A 14213-nucleotide genomic window follows, 5' to 3' on the forward strand; every position below is an offset into this window, starting at 1 on the left:
GTAATGGTGGCTGTATTTCATTATAGATTTGTTAAAACCCATAGAATGTACAACACAAAGAATGAATCCTGATGTAAACTATGGGCTTTAGTTAATAATAAGGTATCAAGGGCGCCTGAGTGGCTCAGTTGGTTGGGCGACTGCCTTCGGCTCAGGTCATGATCCTGGAGTCCCGGGATCGAGTCCCGCATCGGGCTGGCTGCTCAGCAGGGAATCTGCTTCTCCCTCTGACCCTCCTCCCTCTCATGCTGTCTGTCTCTTATTCTCTCTGTCTCAAATAAATAAATAAAATCTTTTTAAAAAAAATAATAAGGTATCAATATTGGTTTATCAGTTATAACAAATGTAGCACACTAATGGAAGATGTTACTAAGAGCGAAAACTGGGGATGGGGATTAGGAAGTATATGAGAACTCTCTACTTTCCGCTCTAGTTTTATGTAAACCTAAAAGTGTTCAAATAAATAATCTACTAATTAAAAAGAGAGATTGACAAAATGGATTAAGACACATGGCCAAATTATATGCAGTCTACAAGAAACACACTTCAAATTTAACTATATGGGTAGCTTGAAAGTAAAAGGATGGAAAAAGATAAAGCATGTAAACATTGATTAAAGAAAATCAGGAGTGGCTATATAAATCAATATCAGGTAAAATAGACTTAAGAACAATGAAGGTTACCAAAGACAGGAAGGGACATTACATGATAATAAAGGGATCAATACACCAAGAATGGTGATTCTAAATGTGTATGCATTTAGGGATGCAAAACATGTGGAAACGAAAACTGATAGAACTGAAAGGAGAAATAGACAAATCCATAGTTACAGGTGGAGACTTCACCCCTCCTCTCTCAACAATTAATAATAGGACAACTAGGCAGAAAATCAGCAAGTATATAACACCATCAATCAATAGGATCTACTCAACATTCATGGAGCCCTCCACCCAACAACAGTGGAATACATATTCTCACATACTCTCAAAGATAGATCATATCCAGAGCCAGAAGCCTCCATTTCAACTCAGTTTTTTTTCTCTCTAAAGTCTAAACCAACTCTGTCAGAGTCTGCAAAGTACTCTCATTGTTTAACTTACTGGGTGGCCTAACAATGCCATCTTTTAGAACAAAGATAAATGGTCCACCAGTCCAGACCATCTCTTGACAATTTCTTGGAGAGAAATGAACAAACTACAAATCAAAAGAACATCTGGAAATCCATCCTGTATAATAGAAAGCAAGAGATCTATAACTACTGCAAGTTAGAAGTTGATGGACTCGCTATGGCTACATCTGGTAGAATTAGAGAAAGCGTGTTGAGAGTTCACATATGTTAGGAATCCCAGCAGATCAAAGACTCTTAGCTTGAACTTTTTTCTACTGGATCTAAAAACATCTACCACTGCCCCCACCCAAATGTGAAAGAAGCCCTTCGTCTCTAAATGTGCATGTTACTTTGAAGGTAGGAATTCCAAGGGCAGAATCTTAAAGAGCTAACTTTTTGAGATGAAGCTTTAGCAAAAGTATTTTACTTAGATAAATAATGCAATTATCACATTTTTTTAAATGTTCTGACCTATGGCCAAAAAATAAATGACCAAGAAGAGCAGGGTCTAAAAATCTTTTAATAAATGTAAAATACTCCTTTGGTTATTCCTATTTGTAGAAGATAATGGGCCTCATTCTTCAAATTTAGGTCAAAAATATGCCTCCACATAGCAAAGGCAAGCTGTCCTCATTGGTTTGGAAAGAACTTTCCTGGGATAAAAATTGTCATAGGACGCAGCCAACCACACAGGCATTCCTTCTTGACCATCTCTGGATAGCCCAATAAAAGCCTGTTCTCTGGTGCTCTTCTCTGGTGGTGTTTCAGAGTCACCCAGGGATTAGAAGCCTAAATACAAAGAATAAAACTTTACAATTATTTGAAGAATATATAGGAAAATATTTTTATATCAAGATTGAAAAGGATTTCATCTCTATATTATATATATGCTTTTTTTATTATGGGCAAATTTTAACATACACAAATTAGATAGAATGAACTTCCATGTGGGGCGCCTGGGTGGCTCAGTCGGTTAAGCGTCTGCCTTCGGCTCAGGCCATGGTCCCAAGAGCCTGGTATCGAGTCCTACATGGGGCTCCCTGCTCAGCGGGGAGTTGGCTTCTCCCTCTGCCTGCCGCTCCCCCCTGCCTGTGCTCTCCTGTTCTGGCTCTCTGACAAATAAATAAACAAAACCTTAAAAAAAAAAAAAAAAGGAACGAACTTCCTCATCACACTACTTCATCTGTAAATATTTCAGAATGTATCTCTAAAAGGAAAGGGACCCTAAACAAAAATCACCTCAATATCATTACATTAAAAAGACTAATACTGATTCCTTAAGCTCATCAAATATCTAGTGGGGAAGGATTTCTTGAAAGAAAGGAGAAAAGATGGGAAGAAGGAGGAAGTAGGGAGGAGAAGGAGGAGAAGTGTAGGGGGAGGAAGATGGGAGGGAGGGATCAAGGAAGGAAGGGGAAAGACAAACCATAAACATAAAAGAAAAGGCACAAACCTAAAGGAATAACTTGATACATTCTTTTTTTTTTTTTTAAGATTTTTATTTATTTATTTGACAGAGACACAGCGAGAGAGGGAACACAAGCAGGGGGAGTAGGAGAGGGAGAAGCAGGCTCCCTGCTCGGCCGAGCAGGGAGCCCAATATGGGAGCTGATCCCAGGACCCTTAACGCTTAACGACTGAGCCACCCAGGTGCCCCTGATACATTCTATCACATAATTTTTCTAACTCCTTAGGAGACACCAAAAACAAAATGAAAAAATGGCCCAGAGAATGGGAGAAGATAGTGGGGCGCCTGGGTCTCTCTGACAAATAAAAAAATAAAAAATTTAATCTTTTAAATTTAAAAAAATTTAAAAAAATTATTTAAAATTTAAAAAATTTATTTAAAATTAAAAAAATATTTGCAATGCATATTCCAACAGACAAAAATCTGGTATACTGAACACATAAAGAATTGCTACAAATAAGGAAAAGAAAGATAACTCTACAGAAAATTTTATAAAGTATGTGAGCTGGCATAAATATGTAGACAGAGTTTGCGGAGGGAGAAACAATTTAAGTCATTGAAAGACACCTGCCTCTGCTTTGGTTCTTGATTGGCCTCTAGCCCTGGGGCAAAATTGTCTGTTAGGGAGGAAAGCGCAGGAGTCCCTAATTAATTAGAGTTTCGAAATTTAAACCTAAGACATTGTGATAATTAAACAAGTAACTGATAGAATCACTTTAGGTTAAATGTCTAGATTTTTTAACTATTATTTTACTAGAAGATACTATAATTTACTCCATGTCACTCTTCTTATTTTAAACCTTTTAATAGCTTCCTGTAACACAGAATAAAACCCGAAGGTCCTTAACAGTAGAAGCTGCCAAATTTTCTCTGTTCAAGGTGCCCTTAGTATCCCAGTAATTGTTTTCAAGGTACTCTTAGGCCCAAAGAAATACCTAACAGTTCTGTTTATTAAGCAAAGTCCAAGTGACTTAATATTTATGTCCTAAGAGCGCCTGCGGGGCGCTACATAACTTCTCAAACCTTGGCATCAGATTGTACACAACCACCCTCGTTTCCTGCTCCACACGGATTCTCTCGAGGGAGTAGCTTTTTAATCCCACCAACAGCGGAAAACTCATCCAAAGGAACCGCGGATCTGAAGTTGAAAGTGTAAACGCTCGAGCTGGTAAGTTCCCGCGGTGTCCGAGAGATGTCGCTGTGTTTCCCTTAAAACCGAAAGCCTCCGCCCCTCGCCCAGGGAGTTTGCTGGGACCCCGGGGGAGCTTCAACCCAGGGTTTGGGACAAGTTTATAGTTGCTGCATTAGTTGGCCCCTAACCACTTCAGCCTCATTTTGTTGTGCTCTCCTTCTTGTCTGCTACACTGTAGCTTCACTGGCTTTTTCTTTTCCCCAAAAGACCGAGCCTCTTTTTCATGCTGTTGTCTTTGGAATGCTCTGCAAGATGAGAAATCTTCCTTAAGTCCCCTGCTATTTTTTCAACAGACTTTAAGCTGCATGAAAGCAGGGACCATGTTTGTTTTCTTCATCTTCTGTCCGGTGCCTAGCACAATTCTTGGCACATACTTAAAAACATCAAAGAATAAAAAGAAAAAGCTATGTATATGCTATTGATATTTTTTCAAGAGTTTGCTTGTTTGTTTGTTTGAGAGAGAGTGCACAAGCAGGGCGAGGAGTAGAGGGGGAAACAATCTCCAGCTGACTCCCCTGCTGAGCCCCAGGTCCCCCACACCCTGAGATCATGACCTGAGCCAAAACCAAGAGTCACCCAGGTGCCCCTACTGATATATTTGTTTAGAGATTAATTTTAAGACCTGCCATCAAAGTGTGAAAGGCAAGAGAAATTGCTTTCTTATTAGTTCAATTTGTCAGTAAGCAATTATAAATCTAAAAATTGATAGCAGTTTTTAATGTGATTGCTAGTGTACCTATAATGGCATTTAAAAAACAAATTTGAGCTCTACATGTAAAGCTGGAATTACAAAACTCTTTTTTTTTTTAAGATTTTATTTATTTGAGAGAGTACATGAGAGGGGGGAGGGCCAGAGGGAGAAGTAGACTCCCCGCTGAGCAGGGAGCCCGATGTGGGACTCGATCCCGGGACTCCAGGATCATGACCTGAACCAAAGGCAATCGCCTAACCGACTGAGCCACCCAGGCACCTGGAATTACAAAACTCTTAGGGAAAAAATGGGAGAAAATCTTTATAAACATAGGTGAGGCAATGGTTTCTTAGATATAACACCAAAAGCACAGGAAACAAAAGGAACACTAGATAAACTAGACTTCATCACATTTTCAAAGTTTTCTGCTTCTAAGGACATCACTGAAAAGCTGAAAAGACAACCCACAACCCACAGAATGAGAAATTTTTTTGTAAATCATATACCTAATAAGGGACTTGGATCCAAAGTATATAAAGAACTCTAACAACTTAATAAAAAGACAAATAACCAATTTAAAAAATGAACTGGGAAGTGGGCACCCAGGTGGCTCAGTCGGTTAAGCATCTGCCTTCAGCTCAGGTCATGATCCCAGGGTCCTGGGATCGAGCCCCACATGGGGCTCCCTGCTCAGCGGAGAGTCTGCTTCTCCCTTTCTCTCTCCCTTGCCCATCCCCCTGCTTGTGCTGCTCTTTCTCTCAAGTAAATAAAATCTTTTTTAAATTTTTAAAAAATGAAAAATGAACTGAGGGTATTAACAGATATTTCTCCAAAGAAGATACACAAATGGCCAATAAGCACATGAAAAGATGCTCAATATCATCAGCTATGAGGGAAATGCAAATCAAAACCACAAGGAGGTACCACTTCACACTCACTCAGATGGCTAAAATAAAAAAAGACAAACAAGGGGCGGCTGGGTGGCTCAGTCGTTAAGCGTCTGCCTGTCTGCCTCAGGCTCAGGTCATGATCCCTGGGCCCTGGGATCGAGTCCCACATCGGGCTCCCTGCTCTGCGTGAAGCCTGCTTCTCCCTCTCCCACTCGCCCACTTGTGTTCCCTCTCTCGCTGTGTCTCTCTCTGTCAAATAAATAAATAAAATCTTTAAAAAAAAAAGACAAACAATAACAAGTGTTGGTAAGGATGTAGAGAAATTGGAACATTGTGAATGAGATTATAAAATGGGGTGGCCACTTTCGAAAAGTTTGGCGGCTCCCCAAAATGTTAAATGTGAAGTTACCATACGACCCAGTAATTCCACTCCCAGGTATATACACCAAAGAAATGAAAATAAATAAGTGTTCACACAAAAATGTGTACATGAGTGTTTATGGCAACATTATTCACAATAACCAAAAAGTGCAAACAGCTGAAAGGCCCATCAACTAATGAATGGATAAAGGAAATGTGTTATATCCATACAACCATTATTTGACCCTAAAAAAGAACAAAGTACTGACATATGGCACAACATGGATGAACCTTGAAAATGTTATTCGAAGTGAAAGAAGCCAGTCACAAAAAACTATGTATTATATGATTGCATTCATATGAAATGTCCACAACAGGGAAATCCTCCCAGATTAGTGGTTGCCAGGGCCTGAGGGGAGGCGGGAATGTGGAATGACTGCTCAAAATGGTTGTGGAGTTTTCCTTTGGGATCCATAAAAATGTTCTAAACTTAGATTGCATGATGGTTGCACAACTGTGAATATACTAAAAACCACTGAGTGGTACACCTTGAAAGGGTGAATTTTATGATATGTGAATAATATCTCAATATAGCTGTTATAAAAAAAATAATTGAAAAATCTTTGTTGTCTTTCTCATTGCCTGTAGAATACTGTTGTGGCTTTGTACATTCGGTTCCCTCTGCTTTGCATGCCCTTTATCCTATCTGCCTAGTGACCTTGCACTTGTCCCTTTGGACCCAATTCCCTCCAGACTGAGCTGGTGGCCCTCCTTTGTGCTCCCAACCCATGCAACTCTTCCATAGACATTGGCTTCCTTGCTGTAATTTCACAGAATTCACTCTTTTCCAGGCGGGAATTATGTTATTTTTATCTCTGCATTCTCAGCTTCTAGCAGAGGTGCTCAATAAATGAAACAAAAGAACGAGTGACTGAGTAAGCTTTTGTCATTCTTGATTTAGTTTTTGTTCTCTTGCCTACTCTTATTCACGTCTGTTAACATAATAGTTTTCGGATGGAATGCTTTTCGTGTCTATATGATTTCTGTGACCTAAAACTCTACAGCTTTGGTGGGGACACTTGGCTGGCTCAGTCAGTAGAGCATGCTACTCTTTTTTTTTTTTTAAAGATTTTATTTATTTATTTGACAGAGAGAGAGAGTGAGAGAGAAGGAACACAAGCAGGGGGATTGTGAGAGGGAGAAGCAGGCCTCCCGTGGAGCAGGGAGCCCGATGCGGGGCTCGATCCCAGGACCCCGGGATCATGACCCAAGCGGAAGGCAGACGCCTGACTGAGCCACCCAGGCACCCCGAGCATGCTACTCTTGATCTCGGGGTTGTAAGTTTGAGTCCCACACTGGGTGTGGAGATTATTTAAAAATAAAATCTAAAAAAAATAAATAAAATAAAGAATAAAAATCTACAGCTCTTGTAATAAAGTACGCTAAACAAAGGATTTCCACCTTAAATAAATTACAAGCAAGTTTCTTTTCTCAGATGCTGTTTTTGTAGGTGTTGTATAATTTAGGTAACCAGTTGCTACTTATTCTCATGATTCGATTAGTAGCAAATCAATGATAGGTGAATCTGATAAATGTGTCTGTGAGTTAATAAACTGAAACTAGCGGGGCACCTGGGTCGCTCAGTCAGTTAAGTGTCCAGCTCTTGATTTCAGCTTAGGTCATGATCTCAGGGCTGTGAGATCGAGCCCCATATCCAGCTCCACGCTCAGCGAGGGGTCTACTTGAGATTCTCTCTCGCTCTCCCTCTGCCCCTCCTCCTGCGCACACACGTGCTCTCGCTCTAAAATAGATAAATCTTTTTCAAACATACTTTAAAATAAATAAATCAAAACTAGCATCTATGAATACAGAGTTTGCAACTGTTTCAAACATTTCACTGCTTCCTGCCCTGCACTGCGGGACTCTACCTCACTGCTTCATCATGTGACGTAAACTGCTAAGTTCCTTTACTGTGAGGTCATGTTCCTAAGTTAGAAAGAACTAGAAATGAGACGTGTAAGACCCAAACTGAGTTTTGTGGATGAGAGAGTGAGTCACAGAGATCAGACTCTGACACACATCTCCCACTATGTTTATTTTCTCCTTCTAAGTTCCAACTCGAATTTAGAAAAATACTTGACTTGCCTCCTTACCAGTCTTTTAGCTCAGGCGTGGGTTAGGAGAGATGTCAGAATAAAGAAGGCATGTGGGTAGAAAGGTACATTTTGAAGTGGCAAATGTCTTTACGCTTACATTTGTCTTTGTCAGGAAGTAGCTGTGGGAGCTGTGATGTGTCTTGACAGTGAATGGGGCCAGGATAGAATTTGTCTGCATAATCTTTCAGATTCATTGGTTTCGACAGGACTTGAAAAATGACTCTAAACTTTTATATGCCACAGAAAATCCGGCTAGTTTGTTTCTTGGGAGACTATGCATCGGGGATGTTCACTTTTCCGATTTTCTAAGGTATCTTGAATAAACCAACTTAAGCTAAGCCTTACAAATCAATACTCATGAGACCTGGGATTGCTTCACAACTGCCACCTGTGAGTTGGTGTAGGGAAGGAAAACTTCCTTTCTCCCCTTCTAGATTCTTTGGCTGGCCTAATCATTCAATGGACATAAAACAGATTAACAAGAGAAAAACAAACTTAATTTCATACACAGGAGCTCATAGAAATGTGAAACTCAAGGCAGGCAGCTTTCATCCCTTTTAAGCAAAGAAATGATAAATGTGTGAGCAATTACCAAGACAAAGAAGCGTGACCTGAGGGTACCTAACTAGTGAGGAAGTAACAAGCGTTGTTTATACAGCTTTCTTGGCCCTGAATTTGCTATCTCTGGTGATAGGATGTCTCTTTACCTCCTGGTACAGGAAGGGTACCTTTCACAGAGGAGATTATTTCCTGCCTTCAGGGGGACAAAGGATGATCAGTGCGTGCTGTTTGCACTGGATGTTTCTTTTTTTTTTAATTTATTATTTTTTTAAATTTATTTATTTGACAGACAGATAGCACAAGTAGGCAGAGCGGCAGGCAGAGGGAAAGGAAGAAAAGCAGGCTCTCCGCTGAGCAGGGATGCACTGGATGTTTCTTAAGTAACTTTAACTTAAAATAATCAATATGCCAAAGTGGCATATTTGGGGGCAGCCTGCCCTGAACCCCATCATTGGTAAAATCATGCTCTCACCTTCACTCCACACTGTTACTAACAATGGCTGTTAGGGTTCCTATTCTTGTACTGGAAAGAGTTTTACATACTTTATCTCACCTGATCCTCACCGTAATTCCGAGAGCGAGGAGATGACATAATCCCCTTTTCACACAGGAAGAAACACCCTCAGAGCAGCGAAGTAAATGGCCCAAGACTGTGCCACTACCATGTGTCAGAGCTAAGATTCCATTCAGATCCATCCTCTGTGAGGCCACTCTGACGTAGTCCTAATGCGGTGCACCGCTGCCCTCCACGTGTGGTCCAGCAAATGGAAAACTGGAGCTGAGATGTGAGTTCTAGAACTGGATTGTTTAGGGTCCTTCTGTCCCACCTGTTATTTGTTTGGGCTTGAAATTGCTAAAGGGAACAGATGTGGTGTGGTAGGCAGAATAATGGCCCTGGTTAAAAAACAAAATTCAAGGAGCGCCTGGGTGGTTCAGTCCTTAAGCGTCTGCCTTTGGCTCAGGTCATGATCCCGGGGTCCTGGGATCGAGCCCCACATCGGGCTCCCTGCTCAGCAGGAAACCTGCTTCTCCCTCTCCCACTCCCCCTGCTTGTGTTCCCTCTCTCGCTGTGTCTCTCTCTGTCAAATAAATAAATAAAATCTTAAAAAAAAAATTGAAGTAAGTTTGAAGATCTAATTGGCTTTATTAAATGATTCATGAATCCAGCAGCATCCCTCTAGCAAGTACGGAGATGTTCTGAGGAGTTGTACAAAGTGGAAGGTTTTTATAGAAGAAAGTGGGGCAAGGGAGTTATTAGCAAAAGGAAGGTCTGTTGCAGGCCAGGACATCTTCTGGGCGGGAGGCACAGTAGGATTTGTATCATGCAGACCACCTCACTGGTGCTGATCAGAAAATTCCAGATTGACTTTGAAGAATTCATATTCCTGGGATATGTTGAAACCATAATTCTTGGTTTGCTGTCACAGGGTGCGGGGGGCCAAATGACTCCATCTGGGGCTTGTTGTTTCTTTCTTTTTTTTTTAAACATCCCCAAAGGATGGCCCTGTTTTAAGTCCCAGAACCTTTGACTATGCTACCTTAACAGCAAAAGAGACTTTGCAGATGTGATTAAGTTAATGATTTTGAGCTGGGAGATTATCCTAAATTATCCAGCGGGTCCAAATAATCACAATGGTCCTCAGGAGTAAAAGAGGGAGGCAGGAGAGAATCAGAGACGTGACGACTGAAGCTGTCTGGGGGCCATAAGCGAAGGAATGTGGGCAGCCTCTAGAAGCTGGAAAGGACAAGGAAAAGAATTTTCTTCCCGTAGCTCCAAAAGCAAGTAGGGCTGCCTTCACCTTGATTTTAGCCCTGCAGGACTCATTTCTGACTTCTGACCTCTGGAATTGTAACACAATAAACTTGTATTAAGCCACTAAATTCACAGGAGTTTGCTATGGCAGCCATGGGAAACTAATACATGTTGATGTAGGAAAAACGTGAGGGTTCAGAGCCCACCGCCAAGAACGCATTCTTGAGACGTCTTTGGTGCAAAGAGTTGGTTTTATTAAAGCACAGGGACAGGACCCGTGGGTAGGAAGAGCTGCACCGGGGTCATGAGGAGCGGCCCATTATATACTTTCAAGTTGGGAAAGAGTTAGAGATAGCGTTAAGTCTCTAAGGAATTTTGGAAGCAAGGTTTCCAGGACCGTGAGGGGGCTACCTATATGCTAGGCAAAGGTCATTTTTAAAAAGATTTTATTTATTTATTTATTTATTTATTTATTTATTTATTTGAGAGAGAGAGAGAGTGTGCGCACGCGCACGGGGGTCGGAGGAGAAAAAAGGAGGAGGGGGAGAGGGAAAGCAGACTCCCTGCTGAGCAGGGAGCCCAACGTGGTGCTTGATCACGGGACTCTGGGATCATGACTTGAGCTGAAGGCAGACGCTTAACCAACTGAGCCACCCAGGTGCCCCAGAAAAGGTCATTTATTACTGTCTAATAAAACCTGAGTCATGATGTATATCGGTGGGTCATATGCCTGGGGGATGATTGCCAACATGTATCTTGGGAGGGGGATAGAGATAAAGGAAGTGTCCAAAGGAATTTTTATATGTTAAAGTAGACTTACAGGATTCTGGGGGTCAGGCTAAGATTGTCTTTTGCCCTTAGCAAAGTATTAACACTGAAGCAGCTGAGTCCCTAGAGGAATGTCACTCTGCCTGTTTCAAGGACGTGTCAATGCGCTGTAAGTAGTAAGGAAATTTAATAATTTTTCTTCTGCCTTTGTTTCCCACATATATGATGTCTGACACTCAGATCCCTCCACTACACAGGATCCAAAATTCATGCAGCAATTCTTGGTAATGCCATCGCTTTACCAAGTGGTGGTAGGTTCTGGTTATAAATAACAGACATGAAGAAAAGGAGTTGCTACTGGCCCTGAGGTTCTAAGTGCCAGCCTCACAAGGGCATGTGGAAAGACCTCACAGTCTTCAAGAGCTTCCTTTTTGCTCTCTTTATAGCACTAAAGCATCCTAAATCTATTACTTCATTATCTATTGAGCACCTACTATATTCCAGGTTCCAGAAATTCAAAGACTGAGTAGGACTCAGCTCCTTAAGGAATTTAGAACCTAGCAGTGGGCAGAACACATAAACAAACTAGTACAATGCAACAAGATATGTGCAAAGACAAAAATATCTTTGGGAAAAGAATTCTAGTGTATGGAAAATATCAACTCTGCCAGTGGGTGGTGGAGTGGGGGAGAGGGAGTAAGGGTTTGGAAAGGGTTTGATGTCACAGCTGGGGGTGACTAACATCTTCGGAATCCCCAATTTTGATGGCAGTTCTGACACCTAATTTAGGTCCCTGTCTCCAGACCTGGTCTCTGTCAGGGTTGTAGACTCTATGGAATCTCTTTGTTTCAAATTTCAAGCTGTGGAGGGAGGGAGACCCTGAGAGGAAGAGTCCAGGAAGGAGAAGAGTGCCTGATACCCAGACGAGCAAATGTTTGGAGGACTGGAGATCCATTCTCCATGATTTCCATGGAACTTCAAGAGAGATAAAGAAAGCGAAAGGTTTTGCAGGCATTCAGAATAAGTAGCCCTAAGATGTGCCACTTTGGCATGCAGATTATTTTGAGCTAAAAATAATCAAGGACCAAAAGACACAGGAAGAAATTCTGAGCTTCCCCTCTAGCTGCCTAAAGGAATTTAGATAGAGGATCTACTCAAGGAACAGAGCCATCACCACAGAGAACTACATTAAAATATGAACTAGGCGTAATAGAGAGAAAACTAGCAAGGCCTATTTGATCAAAGCCCTCTCTATGTCCCATTGTTTCTGGACGGCCCAGCAAACTTTTTTTTTTTTTTACCATTTACTCTTTCTTTTCTTCCTGTGAATTGTCTTCCTTTCCTTTGAAGCCCCAGACTCCTACCCCTTCTCCTTAGTTTAGGATGACATATATGCCTCTGTTTGGGGGCACCTGTGGCTAGCTCAGTTGATAGAGCATGAGGCTCTTGATCTCAGAATTATGAGTTCAAGTCCCACACTGGGTGTAGAGCTTACTTAAAAAACAAAAACAAGGGCGCCTGGGTGGCTCAGTCGTTAAGCGTCTGCCTTTGGTTCAGGTCATGATCCCAGGGTCCTGGGATCGAGTCCCATATCGGGCTCCTTGCTCCGCGGGAAGCCTGCTTCTCCCTCTCCCACTCCCCCTGCTTGTGTTCCCTCTCAGGCTGTGTCTCTTTCTGTCAAATAAATAAATAAATTCTTTAAAAACAAAAACAAAACCCAAAACATATGTACGTCATTTTTCCTGACTTGTCTTTGGAATCTCATGTTTATTTGGATTCCCTCATGTACAAAATGAAATTTGACTTTCCTCTGTTAATCTGTCTCTTGCCAATCTGATTTTAGACCAGCCAGAAGACCTTAAAGGGCAAAGGAAAGTTTTTCTTCCCCAACAGTTTCACAAATTGTAAAGTACCAGCTAAATATAAAGTATTGTATCCACTTGCTTAGGATTCAGGCTTACACACTGGGAAATTCTGTCTCTAAACTAAGTCAATCTTTCCATTAAGAAAATACACACAAGGGTCACCTGGGTGGCTCAGTCAGTTAAGTGTCTGCCTTTGGCTCAGGTCATCATCCAGGAATCTTGGGGTCAAGCCCTGCATCACATTGAGCTCCCTGCTCAGTGGGGAGTCTGCTTCTCCCTCTCCCTCTGCCCCTACCCCCTCAGCTCATGCTCTCTCTCTCCCCCTCTCAAATAAATAAATAAAATCTTAAAAAAAAAAAAAAGAAAATACACAGAAGCTGTGGACATAAAAACTAGGTCTATGTTTGCTGGGCAATACCTAACATGGTCCATTTAAAATACATTAAATTTGGACACAAGGATTTATCACACAAATTAGGGCATAATCCCTCCTCATTATGACTTTCCATCCCTAAATTTACTTAATCCTGAGAAAATATACACACCATTTCCCGAGAAACACTGGTATACTAGGAAACTGGATTTTAAAGCTGGAAAGGACTTTAAAGATAATTTAATGAGAGCTTTTTTTTTCATGAGAGATAATTTAAAGGTAATTTAGTGAGATGTTGGTGGGGTTGAACGTCCTTCGAGGTTATAGAGATAGGGGTAGTGCCAAGATTAATACCCAAGTCTCCCAACTCCCAGCCCCAAAGTTCTTGCCCATGTGCTGTACTTCTGGCTTAGTTTGTATCAAGGTTTATCTGGACTTACTATTTTGTTCCCAACAGTTTTAGGCAATCACAAGTGTGCTTTTTTAGTGCAAGTCTTTTTCACAAAATAAGTTTATTTATCAGAGCTTTAAATTTCTTTTACCAATTTTACATATGAAGAAAGATAGAAATAGTAAACATTCAGGAGAAAAGGTAGCATAAATCAACCCAAAATAATTAAACACTTCATTAAATCTTTCTTTCATTATAGATAAGTGCATAAAGTGTTTCATTTATAATATTTTCCTATAAACCCATGAAGCATTAAATCTTTGTGAAAATTTTCCTCGAAGTATAAAGTGACATTTTTCTTTTCTTTTTTAAAGATTTTATTTATTTGAGTGAGAGAGAGAGAGATCACGAGCAGGGGTAAGTGTAGAGGGAGAAGCAGACTCCCCGCTGAGCCAGGAGCCTGATGTGGGGCTGATCCCAGGACACCGGGATCACGACCTGAGCCAAAGGCAGACTCTTAAACGACTGAACCACCCAGATGCCCGAGTGACATTTCTTCTATGATAAATAGGATACATGTCTAAGTACCAAAAAGGTTTAGTTAGAGAAGAGGCTTGGCTCAGTTATGCGGGCTTTG

The 14213-nt window shown here is 41.1% G+C and overlaps 1 long non-coding RNA gene across 1 annotated transcript; it reads left to right on the plus strand.

Annotated features, from left to right (window-relative positions):
* Positions 1 to 3689: 3689 nt before the first annotated feature.
* LOC118002884 lies at positions 3690 to 11054 on the plus strand. Its single transcript, XR_004677202.1, has 3 exons — positions 3690 to 3744; positions 9037 to 9211; positions 11041 to 11054. It is a non-coding gene; the product is annotated as an uncharacterized LOC118002884 (long non-coding RNA).
* The last annotated feature ends 3159 nt before the right edge of the window (positions 11055 to 14213 follow it).

This window comes from Mirounga leonina, unplaced genomic scaffold (assembly GCF_011800145.1).
Source record: "Mirounga leonina isolate KUSES-001 unplaced genomic scaffold, KU_Mleo_1.0 Mir_84, whole genome shotgun sequence".
Classification (NCBI taxonomy): domain Eukaryota; kingdom Metazoa; phylum Chordata; class Mammalia; order Carnivora; family Phocidae; genus Mirounga; species Mirounga leonina.